The 16,349-nt window shown below is 49.0% G+C and overlaps 1 long non-coding RNA gene across 1 annotated transcript; it reads left to right on the top strand.

Annotated features, from left to right (window-relative positions):
• Window positions 1-372: 372 nt before the first annotated feature.
• On the top strand, window positions 373-13,544 carry LOC139080253 (uncharacterized). The gene is made up of 2 exons (XR_011534593.1): window positions 373-681; window positions 13,219-13,544. It is a non-coding gene; the product is annotated as an uncharacterized lncRNA (long non-coding RNA).
• The last annotated feature ends 2,805 nt before the right edge of the window (window positions 13,545-16,349 follow it).

The following is a 16,349-nucleotide window of genomic DNA, read 5'->3' as shown; positions in this document are numbered from 1 at the left end:
TCAGGCCACGAGCCCCGACCTGGCCCCTGGAGGCCACCTCTTCTCTTCCTTCTGGGCACCCTCTGTCCAACCCTGGGACGGAGCATCTTCTCAAGCACCCCACCTGCAGGTGGATCCAGTGGGAGCGTCCCCACTGCACAGGTGAGGCTCGAGGTTCGCGCAGGTGAGTGGCGTGCCTGAGGCCGTGCAGGTGGGAGGTGCTGGAGCTCAGGCTGGAACCGGTCAGTGCTCTTTCTACATCACCGTGTGTCTCCACCCTTGGGCGCCTCCCGTCACAGTGCCACCTGGACACAGGGCCCAGGGGCCTCAGGGAAAGCTCCACCCATCCACTCCCGGGCCCAGCCCAAACCCAGGGACTGCTCCCTCCTCACCAGTCATGTGTCATTTGGGGCAAGGCCCTGCCTTCGGCTCTAGTCTCAAGGTCTGATAACTAACTTACACTCAGGTAGAAATGGCTGATAATACCTTCAGGGGCTACCTGCTCCTTTTAAGGGGATGTTTGGGGTAACCAGGAAGAAAAAGAGCTCATGGCGGGGCTCAGGCGCCTTGCCAGGAACGTCTGGAGGACACCTGTGTGTGTTGTCAGGAAGGTGACGGACTTCCCACGCGCAGACAGAATGGTCTCGTGGAAACGGCACAGGGCACTGCTATGGCTGAGTCGTCAATGCCTGGGGACCTTGGGTGAGTCACTTCGTTTCCCTAGGCCTTCATTTGCTGACCTGTAACCCGGCATTGTTCCTACCTCAGCTTCCACTGGGAGGATTACATGAGACAACCTTTATCAGGTGGCCTCTCCTCCTCAGTGGCCCTGCAGGCTGCTCTGAGCTGAGCCCGACCAGGGCAATGTCACCCCAGGTTACAAAGTATGCAGGTCCCTTCCTGGGATCGCACCATGTGCCACCATCTGTGCCACCTCCCAAAGGACTGCCTGGGGTCAGAGTGCCTGGCAGTGCCTGCTTCTGGAAGCTTTCCTTGATGCCAGCCTGAGTTCCCAGCCCTGGAGGAGGCAGTGAGGGCTGTGTAGAGAGCACTGGGCTGGGAGTCAGGGGCCGGGCTCTGGTCCTGGCTTTGCCACTGACTCGCTGTGTGACCTGGACCATTCCCTGTCCCTCTCTGGGCCTGAAAAATGAGAGTGAGATGTAAGGATGTGTAAAGGCCCTTCCCACGCTAGCTTGATAGCTGTCCTCTGGATCCCTGAGCAGCCCTAGCTGTCCCCTTGGATATGGTAATGCAGCACATCCCGCTGGAGGTGTTCCTGCAGCGTCGGTGAGATGTGCTGTTTTTCCTCCTGCATCACTAAGTTCTTGGAGGGAAGGCGCGTCCTTGTTCTGCCTTCGGCCCCTGAGCTCTACACATTGTGCTCCATGAAGACCTGCTGATCAATTCCCCAGTTCTGCTCAGAAGACCACTTTTCTTTCAAGGTGCCACTTCCTCCAGGAAGTCTTCCCAGATGCCACCACCTCTCTACAGACACACATATAGAATTCCCTCCCACCCCCACACTTCTCCCCTTGCTCTTGTAAGCCCTCCCTTTCAGACTTGTGGGGAAGTCTTCCTTGTTCCTAGCACCGTGCCTGGCCCACCCAATAAATGGGGGTTGAATTCACTTGAATTACAGTCTAAGGGGAGAGACGAGAGAGAGAGATATGAAAGGGGCACCAGAGTCTGCAGAGACGGAGGCCACAGCTGGAAGGGGCTCTTCCCCAGGAAGGCCTGCAGATGGCAAACAGCTGGCCAGGGGTGGCTGTGACTCATCTGACCCCTGCAGGCCGGGGAATGCTGAGACAGGAGTCCAAGGCCAAAAGGAATTTTGGTAAGGATAACACAAGCCCTGGAGTATTTCTAGAATGCAGGAGGTTAAGGGTGCGGGAGCTGGATCAGGGCAAACTGCCTGATGATGTTCCTTATTCACTTACTTTTTTGGTCTGGATAAAATATTCATATGGTACAAAATTTAGAAGGTGCAAAGGAGGCACAGTGAAAAGTCTCCACACCGGGCCCCTCCATGCCTGCCCCCCAGGCCCTTCCCCAGAAGCTGCCTGTGTTTCCAGTTGCTTCTGCATACGTCCTTCCTGTATTCTTTTCTCCTTTTTTTTTTCTGATGAGGAAGATTGGCCCTGAGCTAACATCTGTGCTAAGCTAATCTTCCTCCACTGTACATGTGGGACACTGCCACAGCCTGGCTTTATGAGTGGTGTGTAGGTCTGCGCCCAGGATCCAAACCCGGGGCTGCTGAAGCAGAGCGTGCAAACTTAACCACTATGCCACCGGGCAGCACCCCTTTTCTCCTTTTTTGATGCAGGGAAGCATGTCATCCCCACTGTTCCTCCCTTTGCTTTCTCCCTTGACACATCTCTGAGAGCATTTCACATGAGCACATAGAGAGCTTCCTCATGGGTTTTCTTTGGCTATATTTAGAATTGTCAGATAAAATACAGGACACCCAGCTAAATCTGAATTATTTGAACTTCAGAAAAAGAACAAATAATTTTTTACTTTCATTTATTTATTTATTTAAGATTTTATTTTTCCTTTTTCTCCCCAAAGCCCCCACGTACATAGTTGTATATTTTCAGTTGTGGGTCCTTCTAGTTGTGGTATGTGGGATGCCACCCCAACATGGCCTGATGAGCGGTGCCATGTCTGCACCCAGGATCCGAACTGGCAAAACCCTGGGCCACCAAAGCAGAGCGTGCGAACTTAATCACTCGGCCATGGGCCGGGCCCAGAACAAATAATTTTTTAGTATAAGTTTACCCCATACAATATTTGGGACATACTTATACTAAAAAAACCCTCTTCTTTATCAGAAATTTGAACTTAACTGAGCATACTTAAATCTGGCCCTCCTCACCATACTGCATGGGAACTCCTTCTGATTAGGTCTTTGGGGGCCTCAGGAATCGGGCACCTGGACCTGGCAGGCATCTGTTCCCCGGCCTTATTCTGAATTGGACTCTACATGCACCAGGGTTTGGGCCCGGTGCTGGATTTCCATCTCCAGACCTCAGTTACTGCGATAAGAAATGAAAGGCTCCTAAGAGTCATCCAGTCCACCTGCCTTGTTTGATGCCCAGAGAGGGGAATGACTCACACAAGATCACACAGCAAGTCGGAGCAGAGCTGGGGCTAGGCCCTGGGTCTCCTGTCTCCCAGCCAGTTTTTCCCATGCTGCTAAGTATAATATGCTCATGAGGTTCAAGAGCAGCTGCTCTAAGACTAAGCTTTTGGAACACACACACAGACACTGGGGAAGCCAGGAGCAAAGGGCTCCAAGTTCTCTTGTGGGGAGCAGAAGGCCACAGAACACCTGTGCCCTGGCTCCTCAGTCAGGGGGTATTCAGCCCCGGGTCTGAACCCCAGAAGGCCCCACTAATGGTAATATAATAATATAATAACAATAACAGCTACCACTGTCAGGTGCATATACTTGTTTGGTGCTTTACGTAATGCCCCTTTTGAGCCTCCCAGGGGTCCTGCAAGATGAGTGTGACAAGTCCCATTTCCCCTAGCTGGACACTGAGGCTCAGAAAAGATAAATAATGTCATCATTTGCCAAGATCCCCCAACTATGATGTGGCAGTGCTGGCATTTTAACCCAGAGATGTTTGACCCCAAGGCTCAACTCTTTCCACTGGGCGTATTACACTTGTCAATGTGTTTGTGCCATTGTTTAGGTAAGAAAACTGGTGCTTGTGACAAGCCCTTTCCCTGAGGCCACTTTAGTTTTACAAGGGCCCAAAGCAGGAACAAACTCCAGGTCACTGTGGCCCACGGGATGGGGGCAACCCTCACCAGTCCCTCGCTTGACCTTTGACGCACGTCATGACCCTGCCCCAGCCCATTTCTCCAGTGCATCTTCTGCTGTTCTGGCCACCTCCCCAATACATCACTCCACTCCCTTGCCTCCACACCTCCACACTTTGACACTTTGGGTTGTAGGGGAGGAAGAAAATTCCTCTACCCTCTAGGTTCTTCTGGCTGGTTTAGGAATTAGATTGACATGAGACAGAATAACAGGAGAAAATCAAGTAAAGTTTAATAATATGTATACATGGGAGAAACCCAGGAAGTCTGAGTAACTCACTCAGAATGGCCAAAGCTGCCACTTTAAATACCATCTCCAGCTAAAGACAAAGGAGGACGTTGGGGGTAGTGGTTTGGGACTTCAAAGGGGAGGAAGGCAGTTCACATGGAAATGGAAAAGTAAATGTTTGGTAGACAGAATTTTGATAAGAGTGGGCTTAGCAAGGACCCTCACAGTCTATCGATAGCCAGAGTTATTTATGGTGATGGCCTGTCCTGGGGACAAGCATTCTATCTTAAATTCTTTTAGGCAGTTAGGGGGAAGGTCAAAGTTTCTTTAAGAGTCTCTTGTCCTTAACCAAAGAGACACATTTTGGGGTGGCCAATTCTGACCCCTCCCCACCCCCCAGTTCTGCCTTTGAAACTTTAAGAAGTTTCATAGTCCAAAGGTGAGTTGGTAGATTGTTTCATCTCACTGAACACATTTCTTAGTCCTGATAATAGATCAGTGCAATTAAATTTATTTCAGGAGGTGGTGATGCAGGTAGGCTCCCACCTACCTGCCTGTAGTTAGGCCTGTATTGTGTAAGCAAGCAATCAGGTATTTAATAAGAAACATTTTTATAGGAATAAAAAGAAAAACAAGGTTAATGGTTAGAGCAAATTATAAACCAGTTTCTGAGTCCAGGGGACAGCCAGTGAAGAAGATTTCTAGATGTTAGGGTCAAAGCATCTTTTGTAGTTTGAAATGTCTCTGATGATGTCATCAGATGTTCAGGTGCCCTTTTGAGTGGCTTACTCAGCAACAGGCATGCTATCGTGGTGATCTCGCTTAAGTTTATATCAAGTTATCCAGCTTCAGTCTGCAAGGCTTCAGGAGCAGGCGTGGTTTCAGTCCTTAATGATTTCAAATGAAAATGATGGAAAAAATTGAAAATGTTAGTTTGTAGCCAGATATTTCAGGAGACTAGAAGAATTCAGGATCCAGTCCAGTTTACAGGTAGGAAACAAAACCTCAAAGACAACTAACAGAATTGGAATCTAATATGTATACATGTGTACTATGGTTTCTACTGAAATATAATTTTTCTCTCTAAAATCACCCTCATTTTTACCAAATATAGCCAAATTAAGACTAATTGCTTTGTAAAGTAAGTCTAGTTTCAGTAAACTTGGCCCAATTATTTACTTTAATACAGCAAGAATAGCCATTGATCATATAGGCTCTTTTAAATCTGCTTTGCTGGAACTTTTCATCAGGAATCTCAGATTGAACTTTAAAGGCCTCTTGAGGCCAGGCTAAGCCAAGGACTTGTCATCAGACAAGGCCTGTAATACCTATAGATTTGGGTGACTTCTTCTCTTCTTTTGAGGTTCCCCAAAGTATTTTGAGGTTCCTTGCACCTGCTAGAGAAGTGACCTGCTTTACTCACCTGGTAAGGTTGCTGGGAAACCTGTAAGTCAGGTACCAGGCCAATATTTTCAAGTGGCTTTATTTCATGAAGTCCAATCTTTGTTTTTCAAAAGCTGTCAGGTCATATCTGAGTCTATATATTTTTCTCAAATATGACATTCCAGTCAAAGTAATATAATCAATGTTCGGTAATATAATCAATATTTCCAATTTTGTCCTGTTAGAAGGTTAACAGATTCTTATTGAACTTATGTAAATAACTATAGTGCCATGAAAATACAATGATCACTCACTAAGAGTTTTCAAATTCTGGAAGGATCAGGTAGGGAGAAAAATATAAATATTTCAAATCTGCTTACAAAAGTATAATTTACCAAATTGCTATAAGTCATAGTTAGCTTGAGAGAAAAGAGAAAAAGGTTTCCTGAAATCTGAAAAGACAAAACTTTTTTTTTTTAAAGATTGCACCTGAGTTAACAACTGTTGCCAATCTTTTTTTTTTCTGCTTTATCTCCCCAAACCCCCTGTACATAGCCGTATATTTTTAGTTGTAGGTCCTTCTAGCTGTGGCATGTGGGATGCCACCTCAATGTGGCCTGACAAGTGGTGTCATGTCCGTGCCTAGGATTCGAACCGTGAAACCCTGGGCCACCACAGCAGAGCGTGCGAACTTAACCACTCAGCCATGGGGCCGACCCCCAAAACATTTTTATAAATCAGCCTATCTCAAAAGAAAAGTCATAAAAATTATAATCATCCTCATCAGTTCATTAATTCCCATGCAATCAACTCTTGATCTTGATCTTCCATTAGCAGTTTCATGAAGTCATCAGTTTCTCCATTAGAGTTCTGTAATTTTTAACCTAGTTCAGTTTTATCATCTGAAAGTTTATCAGAAACCCGTATTCCACAGGAAGTGTCAGGGTCCTTTCCATGAAACTCTCTAAAGATGAAACATATTTTCAAAAGCAGAGTACAACAATAACTGTCTATAATTGACAAAAGATCTAAAAATGGCAATTGACAAAAAAACTTGGTTATTTCTGTGACATACAACATTTCAAGATAATAACTAGAATTATGACCGACAGTCAGGACAGATCAGGAACTTTAGGAATGTTATATACTTTTTAAAAAACACTTATTATATCAATAATATTTACCAACATAATATCACAGATCCCTATGAAACAATGTTTAGTTATCCATTTAACCATGGTGACAATTAAAGATTTTCAGATGAATGCAGAGAATTAAATAGCTATAAGAAAAACCTTAGTACCTGTGATTAAAGACCTGATAAAAACAACACAGGAAATTTATTTTGATAAAACATATAATTTCTTTACCAAGAACAGATTAAAAGTTTAAGAAAATTATCCTTTTAAAAGAGGGGAAAAAACAAATTCTAATTTTGCACTAGCTTAATTTTGATATTAAAACTTAATTAAATTCATTTCAATCTTAGCCAACTTGACTATGTACAAAACTCTTTTTTTTTTTCAGAATTTCTCTTTACAAACCTTCTATAACTTTCTTTTTACATTCAGATTTGTCCCATGCCTTCTTTTTTTCCTTCTAGCACTTTAGGACAAATTTATCTTTCTTAACAAAAAAAATTTTTTTACTGAAAACATACATTTTACATCTTACTTTCCTTGAATACAAATATATTGCATATATTAATTAGAATTCTTAACCCTTATGGACTTTAATTTTAGTGAAAACTAAGAAGCAAGCAATCATAAACTACCTTTTACATTAGCATTCTGTGGCTCAGTAAGTTTATAAACACTTTTCATAATTTCTAGAAACATGCTACTTTATTGTACAATCTTTTAATAAAATACAAGACATGTATTTATGAATGGACCCAAACAATTTTTGGTTCTCTGTAATAAGACAAAAGTAGGTAAACTTAGACAGGTTTAGCAATTAATGTTTTAGTATTTTATCTTATTTGGAAATGATCTAGATACTTAGTGAATTTTTATCATTTAATTTATCCTAGCAAAACTTCAGGGTTTCAAGTTACCCAAGAGATTTTGGAAGCTATTTTAAGCACACATGTCATAAACTATAATTATTCCTAAAAGTTTATCTATCAACTCTTATCTCACTTATATTTAAATCACTTGCTCCCAACAATTATGTTTAGCTTACCCACGAAAACTTCATGAGACATTATACAAAATTAGCTATCATTTTAAGTTATTAGTTTTGCTGACAGAGATCACGTGAGCTCATTTGACTAGTAAACCTGGGCTGTATGTCTGCATCATATCCAGTATTGGTAATCTTGAGGACATGTCTATTTTAATCAAACCAACAAACTTAAACAAGCTTTCATTTACTAAAGATTATTTCATATCATGTTAACTTGAAAGACATTTGGGTTAATTTCTTTTACATTTAGAAATAGTTTATGTAAGAGCTTACTTTAAGACAGTGAAGTAGAGCTCTTAATTTTGGTCATGTCATCCAGAGGTAAAAAGTCCCACATATATCACATACATATAGACACACATACACAAAGACTCTACACCTGTTGTTTTAACACTTTAGGACAATGTACCACGCCTTTAAAAGTCTGCACAAAGCATTTAACAAAGGTCCTCTTTGTAAGTGTACAATTTAACCCTAGACCAATTTACCTTGGTGGGGGGGGGTGCGTAATTTTACTACCTTTTTTATTTTTTGGAACCGGATATTAGCCTCTAGTTTTTGTCTAATATGGTGTGGGGGCTCAGGAAACTCTATTGACTTCCCTTCAGTATGTTTAATTAACACTGTCTGAAGTACAGATTTATGCACTGTCTTACAATCAGGCTGGGGACATGGTGAGACGCAACATCTATCCCCACGACACAATATAATCAGGCAAAAAGAGATGCCATCACTTCACATAAGGCCCATAAATATATCAGTTTTTCCACAAAATTTCCTCTGAATTCCATCAGCTCTTCTACCTCTAATCATAGTTTCCTTTAGGATTTTATCAATAGGCCTTGGTCTTATAATATTGGATAGGAGAAGCATTCCCAGTCAGCCATTTGAAGACAGACTCAGGCAAAGTTGATACAACCTCTTTATATAAAATTAGCTCAAATATTTTAACCTTTATAATCGTATCAAAACCTTTGCATTTTCTCGATTTAATTGCACCCTGAGGCAGGGTCTTAAGGCTAGTCATTATTTTTTTGTATTTTCTTTTTAATCTGGTCTTTTCATAGGTACCAATAAAACAATTATGAAGAGAGCTCTCAAAAATCTTTTTTGGGGGGCAAGCCCCAAGGCCAAGTGGTTGGGTTCGTGCACTCCCCTTCTGTAGCCCGGGGTTTCGTCAGTTCAGATCCTGGGCGCGGGCATGGCGCCGCTCATCGGGCCATGCTGAGGCAGTGTCCCACACAGCACAACCAGAGTCACTCACAACTAGGATATACAACTATGTACTGGGGGGCTTTGGGGAGAAGGAGGAGAGAAAAAAAATTTTCTTCCAATTTAGAGGTTTTTCCAACTTAAATGATCCATCATCTGGCCACACTGATGAGTAGGATCTTAATAGCGATTCAAACTAATAAGCCTTTTACAGCTTAACCATGGACACAAGAGACATCCCCAAAAGAGAGTACAGAAGAAGCAGCCCTCACAAGATCCAGAAAGTTCACTCCCAAAAATAGTCTAAGAAAGCAAAGGCCTTGGGCGGGGGTGGGGGGGGGGGCAGTTTCAAAGTTTCTTTCAGAGTTTTTTGTCCTTAACCAAAGAGACACATTTTGGGGTGGCCAATTCTGATCCCCCACAGGGCCAAGTGGAAAATGTCAGGGACAAGAACTAGGTCCAAATATTGGCTCAGTTACCTGCTGTGTGATCTTGGGCAAGTCACTTCACCTCTCTGACTCTGCCTTTCTTCAGCTGTAAAGTGAAAGGCCTACGTTTCAGCCCAGGACCTGCCTGCCACCCTGTAGACTAGTTAATGTGTGTTATTGGAAGGAAGGAAGGAAAGGGAGTATTTATTGTGCTCCCACCACGTGCCAGGTCCTGTGGGGGACACTGGGGACACTGTGGTAAACAGGCAGATACAGTCGCTGCTTTCCTGGAGATTTTTCTCGAAGGGCTGCGGAAGTGGTTAACGGCAGCAGGAGGTTGAGTAACTGGGGCTTTGTAACTGCGGGCAGGATTTCTCCTGAGCCGCTGGCCGTCAGCCAGGGAGGAGGGGGGAGATACCCCATCATGACAGAGGAGGAAAGGAGACGCCCTCGTTCACTCAGCTTTAAGTAGTCGGAGCCTGGATTCCAACCCAGGGTCTGCTTTTACAGGCCGCCCGGGTCCTCTCTTGAGTCCCCAGCACTTTAGCAGCTGAAGGAAGCTCGAGAAAGCAAGACGGGGGCCTTCGAGAAGGCAGGTGGCAGGGGAGGCCTTTATAGGCCCCACCCACTCGGCCCTCGGCAGCGCCCCACCCTCGGGAGTGCCCCTGGGCAGGGCCAGCCTGGCTGGGCCTCTCTCCTCCCAGGTCTGCAGGATGGATGACTGAGCAGAGGCGCCCCAGTCTTTCTATTCCAGACCAAACTCTCGGCCCCACCAGCGCTTCTCAAGCCACCCCAACCCCTAACTGTGAAAGGAGCTGGTGGGACCCGGAGCGGGTAGGACTGGACAGAGGCGGGGGGGCGGGTCCAGGAACTGAAGCGGAGGCCCACTCAACAGCTCCTTCAGGTCATCCTGGTTTTCTTAAGAAACCTTGGGAATCTTGCCTCCCACTCCCTAGGAGATCTGTGTTTGTTTTAATAGCACACAATTCCCTCCCCTCCTGCCATAAAGGGTCGGAGTAGTCTGACTGCAGAGGGTACCATTTCTGCCCTGGCTTCCCTCACCCCCTAACACGGCAGCGGTCCCCGCAGACCCCGGGCGAAGGGTCCCCAGGAGTAGAGGCCCCACAAGACGCTCTCCTCCTGTCTTCCCTTCCTCGCTTCTCATATCTCACGTCCCACCACGTCACCCAAGTCCTTTGAACCTCGCCTCCATTATGTCGCTTGTCTCTGTATCACCATCACCTATTTCTGAGGCTGCCTCGGTTGTGCCCCAGCCCTCAGGACAGGCCTAACCCCTAGATGGATCATGCTTGGGAAAGTGAGAGGATGAATGAATGTGGAAAGATGGTGGCCCCTCCAGGCCCGCGGTCGGCGGAAAGGCCGCCCAAAGGTATTGGCCTCCCTATCTCTGAAATCTGTGAATACGTCACTTTAAATGGCAAAAGGAAGTTTGCAGGTGTGATCAAGGCTCTGGAAATGGAAGAAATTCCGCCTGCGGACAGCAGCTGCAGCCTGTGCTTGAGAGGTCCACCCAGGCGCCCTTCCCAGTGGCCTGCCTCACAGATCTCAGGCTGGCCTAGCCAGCTCCCACTGTGGCATAAGCCATTTCCTTACAATCAGTCAATCATTCAAAATATATGTATCCTACTGGTTCTGTTTCTCTGGGTGAACCCTGAATGAGACAGGAGCCAAGGGAAATTGGCCTCTGGGGCCTGTATTTGGGAGACCACTCAGAATGGGGTTGTGGTGGGCAGAGGAGAGCCAGCCCAGGAATAGCTAGAAGGTCTGTGCCCCTCATCTGGGGTCTGTGTTGGGCCCAGGTGCCCAGGGAGGCTGGTCAACTGACCTTGGCCGTGGGCGGGGCAGAGCGGAGCTGGAGTGCTGGCCCAGCTGCAGCTGAGCAAACACAGGTGTGGGGGATGGGAGGCAGCGGAGCTGGGGGATGGCCCAGGGGGAGGGGTGGGGGATAGCCTAGAGCGCTGGATGCAGGGAGGTCTCTGGGGGAGAGAGAGGGCCTCGAGGTGCTGGAAAAGCCAGGCCAAGCTATGTCAAATCCTGCCCATCTGACTGGCTGTGCGGCTGGGCTGGGCCCTGGGGACACAGCGGAAGATAAGGAGTAGCTCTCGCCCTGTGGGCATCCTTTTCCCCTCTGCAGGGTGCCTAGTAAGAGCAGCACCTGGCACGTAATAGTTACTGAACAAAATACCTGAGACCAGGGCCGGCCAATAGGGGCCCTCCAATGAGGCGTTTGACAAAGAAGATCTGGGAAGAGAGAAAAGGGTGGCGTAGCGGAGGCAAGGGAGTAGGCAGCTGGGATGAGAAGGCACCTGGGCTGGGCCGTGAGGAGCCTAGAGGGGGAGGACGAGCCGGCCCCCATCCCTCGCCCACACCCCTCGGGGTCTGGGAGCCAGCACTGTGGTGTGGGAGGGAGAGTTCTGTTCCTGCCACCCCACCATCCATCCACCCGAGGAGAACTTCCCTTTCTAAGGGCAGGCTCCTCCTCCCCCCCAGGGTAATCACAGCCAGGGTCTCCGCCCCCATGCCCCAGACCTCACGTTTCCCCTCAGACCTCTCCTGGGCTGTGGTTTTAGCAAACAATTTGGATGCTTCTGGGGCTTGGGAGGGTAAGCCTGGCCCCGTCCTGTCCTTCGTGGTGGTAAGAAATGCTCTGCATTCCTGAGTGAGGAGGCCAGCGGCCGTGCTTCTTGCTCAGCACAGGGGCAACCCCAGAAGAGCAAAGTTAAGTCTGAACCCAGACTCCCCTCCAGGCTCCCCTGTTCCTTCGGCCATCAGTGCCCACCGGGTGTGCTGTCAGTCTGCCCCTCAAGTCTGCACAGGGCCACCTGGGAGCTGGGGGCTGAGGCCTGACCCCTTCAGGCCCTGGGAAAGGAGGCCCCTAGAGTGTCAGGGAGCAAGTTCCTGGAGCTTCCTGCCCAGAGGCTGGGCTTCTGTCCTCAGAGCTGCCTGGAGGAGGGCCCCGCCTGGTTCCTGTGAGTCTCTGCATGATGCCCAGCCCAGCCTGGCACTGAGGAGGCTCTCCATTCAAGGTTACTGAGTAGGTGAATGAGGGCAAGGCAGGGGAGTGAGAGGTGGGGTCTCAGAGAAGGCCTCTGTGACGGGCCGCACGTGTATGCGGCCCTTGGCATGGGTGAAGTAAATAGCTTGGAGAGTGTGTCCTGGGGGCCAGACCCTGCTGTAGGCCAGCGAGGCGGACTCGTAGTCACTCCTCATACAACCCTGCAATTGTGCTATCATCACATACCCATATCAGAGATGAGAGGGCTGAAGCCCAGAGAGGGTAAGTAACTGGTCCAAGGGCGCACAGCAAATAAGTGCAGGGGCTGGTATTGAGACTTCAGAGTCCCTCCTTTTCAGTAGGAGGCACACGGCCTTTGGGGAGGGAGGAAAAGTAGAGGCCTGGAAGGGGGAGTGACCGTGGATGCTGAGGAGAACACGCGCCACCTCCCAAGGCTGAGGGGCTGCAGGTGGTGGGCAAGGGGCGGGGCCCAGGACAACATGAGGGCCTCGAAGGCCACGGTGAGGAGTTTCCAGTTTCACATGTCCCGACTACTGAGCTTCCAGGTCAGGTGTTCTTTGGAGAAGCAGTTGACTGCTGATAGATACAGTGAGAAGCACAGGATGTACTGACCTCCGAAGGCACGCTGGTGGGGAGGTTGTGGGATGACCCGTGGCAGGCTGGGGCTCGGGGGCTCGGGCCTGCTCCGAGAGGGAGAGTGGATTGCTCGGCTGACCCTGAAGTGGGCTGGGGCAGGCGGAGGAGCAGCAGACATCCTGGCCAGGGGGCAGGGGGTCCTGGTCCCAGAACCCCGCTCTGCAACTGTCCATGTCACCTGACCTCCCTGAGCCTCAGGTAGCAATAGCCCCGGGCACCTGGACCGTCACTGGGTCAATATGGCAGTGATTCATCCTGGGCAACACTGGTCACCGCCGTCCGCATTCTGCTCCTGGCAGTGATGAAGATGAGCTCTTACAGCTGAATGGCTCTTTACGACCTGCAAAGGCCCTGTCTACCTAATCTGATTTGAGCCTCGCACAAACCCAGAAGCCGCAGTCTTTATCATCCCCTTCAAAGCCGAAGGAACCAAGGCACTGAGTGCAGAAGCCCCTTCTCCAGATTCCTCCGTCACGGGAGCAACCGAGGACGCCAACCTTGGTCTTTGGGTCCCTGTTCAGTGCTCTTTACCTCCCTCTCGAAAGAATACATTCGCAAGCATCCGGCGCCATCCATCTTGCTGTCTTATACCCGCATCCTGACAATAAAAATAATGACAACAGCTGTTTTTATTGAGTTCTGACCGTGCCAGGCACCTGCTCGTGCTTACAAACATCTTCTAACTTGTTCCTCGCAGCAATTCTAGGTGTGAAATGGTTAATATCATTATTCCCATTTCACAGATGAGAAAGCAGAGGCTCACTTTGCTCCGACCGCCACCCAGGGAGCAGAGGAGCTGCATTTTGAGCCTAAAACCAGCCCTTTCCGGGTCCTCATCAGCTACGAGGAGACCATTGCTCTCGTCCCCCTCACCCCGTCTCCCCGCTGTGCTCCTCTCTGCATTGGGGTATGTCGTCTCCCCCATCCCCCCCACATGTGGGAGGAGGAACCCACATCTTAATCCTCCGAGAATCCCTCCAGAGTGCTCAGCATTTGGCTTGGCATGTGGGGAGGGCTCCGCAAATGTGATCAATGAATGGAATAACTTCTCACTCTCTGCAGCCTCTTGGGGGTCTCAAAGGATTGTGATGAGGTGGGAAGAGGTGGGCCGTGGGGTCAGATAGACCTGGATTCGGATTTCAGCTCCACTATTGGATGTCAGTGTGATCCTGACCTCAATCTCACCTTTAAAATGGGGTGAACACCACTAACCCCCCAGGGTTGTTGAGGAGACCAAAATGGGATGGGACTTGTAAAATCTTCTCCCTTCACTGGATGTGCCAGACAGGAAAATGGCCCCCCAGAGATGGCCACGTTAATCCCTGGAAACTGTGAACAGTCAGGTTACGTGGCAAAGAGGAAATAAAGCTGCAGGGGGAAATAAGGTTGCTGATTGGTTGACCTTAAAGTAGGGAGAGCAGTACAATGTGGTGACTGTCATTAACAAGACTGGATTGTATATTTGAAAGTTGCTAAGACGGTAGATCTAAAAAGCTCTCATCACAAGAAAAGAATTGTATAACTATGTGACGTGATGGGTGTTACCTAGACATATTGTGGCCATCATTTTGCAATGTATACATCTCTCAAATCATTATGTTATACACTCGAAACTAATACAATGTTGTATATCAATTACATCTTATATAATTGTATGTTGTATATCAATTATATCTCAAAAAATAGGGAGATTATCCCGGATTACCTGGGTGGGCCCAACGTAATCCCAAGGGTCCTGAAATAGGGAAGAGGGAGGCACAAGAAAAATCAGAGGAAGTGTGACTGTGGAAGAGCCGTCAGAGAGGTGCAAAGCCACCAGCTTTGAGGATGGAGGAAGGGGCCACGAGCCAACGAATGTGGGCAGCCTCTAGAAGCTGGAAAAGGACAAAGAAATGGATTTTCCCCAGAGCCTCCAGAAGGGACCCAGACCTGTTGACGCTTTGACTTTAGCCCAGTGAAACACTCGTCCAGCTCATGCTGGACTTCTGAACTCCAGAACTGTAAGATAGTGTGTGTGGTTTTAAGACAAGTTCACGGTCATTTGTTACAGCGGCAACAGATCGGTAAACGTTGGGTTCCTCTCTCCAGCTCCCTTAGCACCCCCATCCCCTCTGTAACACTACAATGAGCAGGTCTTTTACACCTACCTCATATGCAAAGAAACAGGCTGGGAGAGGTCATGTGACATGTCCAAGGTCACGCACACAACAAGATGGAGCTGGAATGGGAACCCAGCCCTCTGACTCTGACCCCTGGACACTTTCTAACCCGCTACACCGCCTCTCCTAACGGTCGTCCAGTGGATGTAAAAGTATCTTAAGGGTTGTGCGAATTCATGGGGGTGGTTCTCATCCTCCCAGGCTGGTCCGGAAGCCCCACCTCTGCAGAGACCTCTCTTTCCCTCCAAGCTTCAGTTCTTGCCATGCTCCCCGCCCCCCCCCCCCCAAGCTCCTTGCTCTTGTGTGTCCTTCTGTCTTCCAGGAAAGGGACTGTGGCCTTTGACACTTTCCCCTAGTCCCCCCCCCGCCCCCCCCCCCCACCGCCCAGGACCTGGTGTTGTGCCAACACCCAGAAGATGCTCGGTGAACATGGGGTTCCCCTCCCCTGCTCACCCGGCCGCAGCCCAACCCCTACTCTCCACCCTTCTGGTAAATAAAGGCTGTCCTTAGAGCCCCTCCAAAGTGAGACGGTTTATCCTGAGCCCCAGAGAGGCTGCACAGCCGGCCTGAGTGGACAGCGTGGGAGGGAAGCCACATCCCCCACGGCCAGCTGACAGGGTCAGAGGGGAAACTGCGCTTCCTGCTGGGCCCCTGGGGAGCCTCCTCTCTCAGAGAGGCCAGCTGGGTCTCTGTGCCTGAGTTCCAGGGGCCAGAGGGCAGGCCAAGGGCGGGGAGCACAAGCAGGAGAGAGGAGAAGGGGGACGGGGGAAGAGAAAGGACAGGGTGAAGGAGAAGGGAGGCAGAGGGAGCTGGAACAGAGAGACAAAGAGGAGAGAACCAGAGTAACAGCAGGCAACAGAGGAACAGAGGCTCCGATGCACAGAGGAAGAGGCAGGAGAAGAGACAGGGAAACGGGAGGGAAAGCAAGCTGGGCACGCAGAGACGAGATAGTGAGAGTGCCAGAAAAAAAAGAGGGACAAAGAGAAAGAGACAGGCAGACACCTCGAGAGAACAGAGAACGGGCAGGTGAGGCCCAGAGAAGACCCCCGAGCTTCTGGACCTCTCAGGTTTTCTGTTGGGTTTTCTGTGTGTCTGTGCCATGAGAGGCCTGCTGGCCTGGGCTCAGCACTGCATCGGGCCTCCCGTTACGCATTGCTGTCACAGCCACTGATGACCTGGCTGTTATCAGCCTGGCCACTCGGGCCTGGAGGAAGCTGTCTGGGCTCAGGGCACGAGTGGTCAGCTCCCCCAAGCCATGGGGACGGGTCCCT

Source organism: Equus przewalskii, chromosome 29 (genome assembly GCF_037783145.1).
Source record: "Equus przewalskii isolate Varuska chromosome 29, EquPr2, whole genome shotgun sequence".
Taxonomy (NCBI): domain Eukaryota; kingdom Metazoa; phylum Chordata; class Mammalia; order Perissodactyla; family Equidae; genus Equus; species Equus przewalskii.
This window is presented reverse-complemented; position numbering and strand designations above follow the sequence as displayed.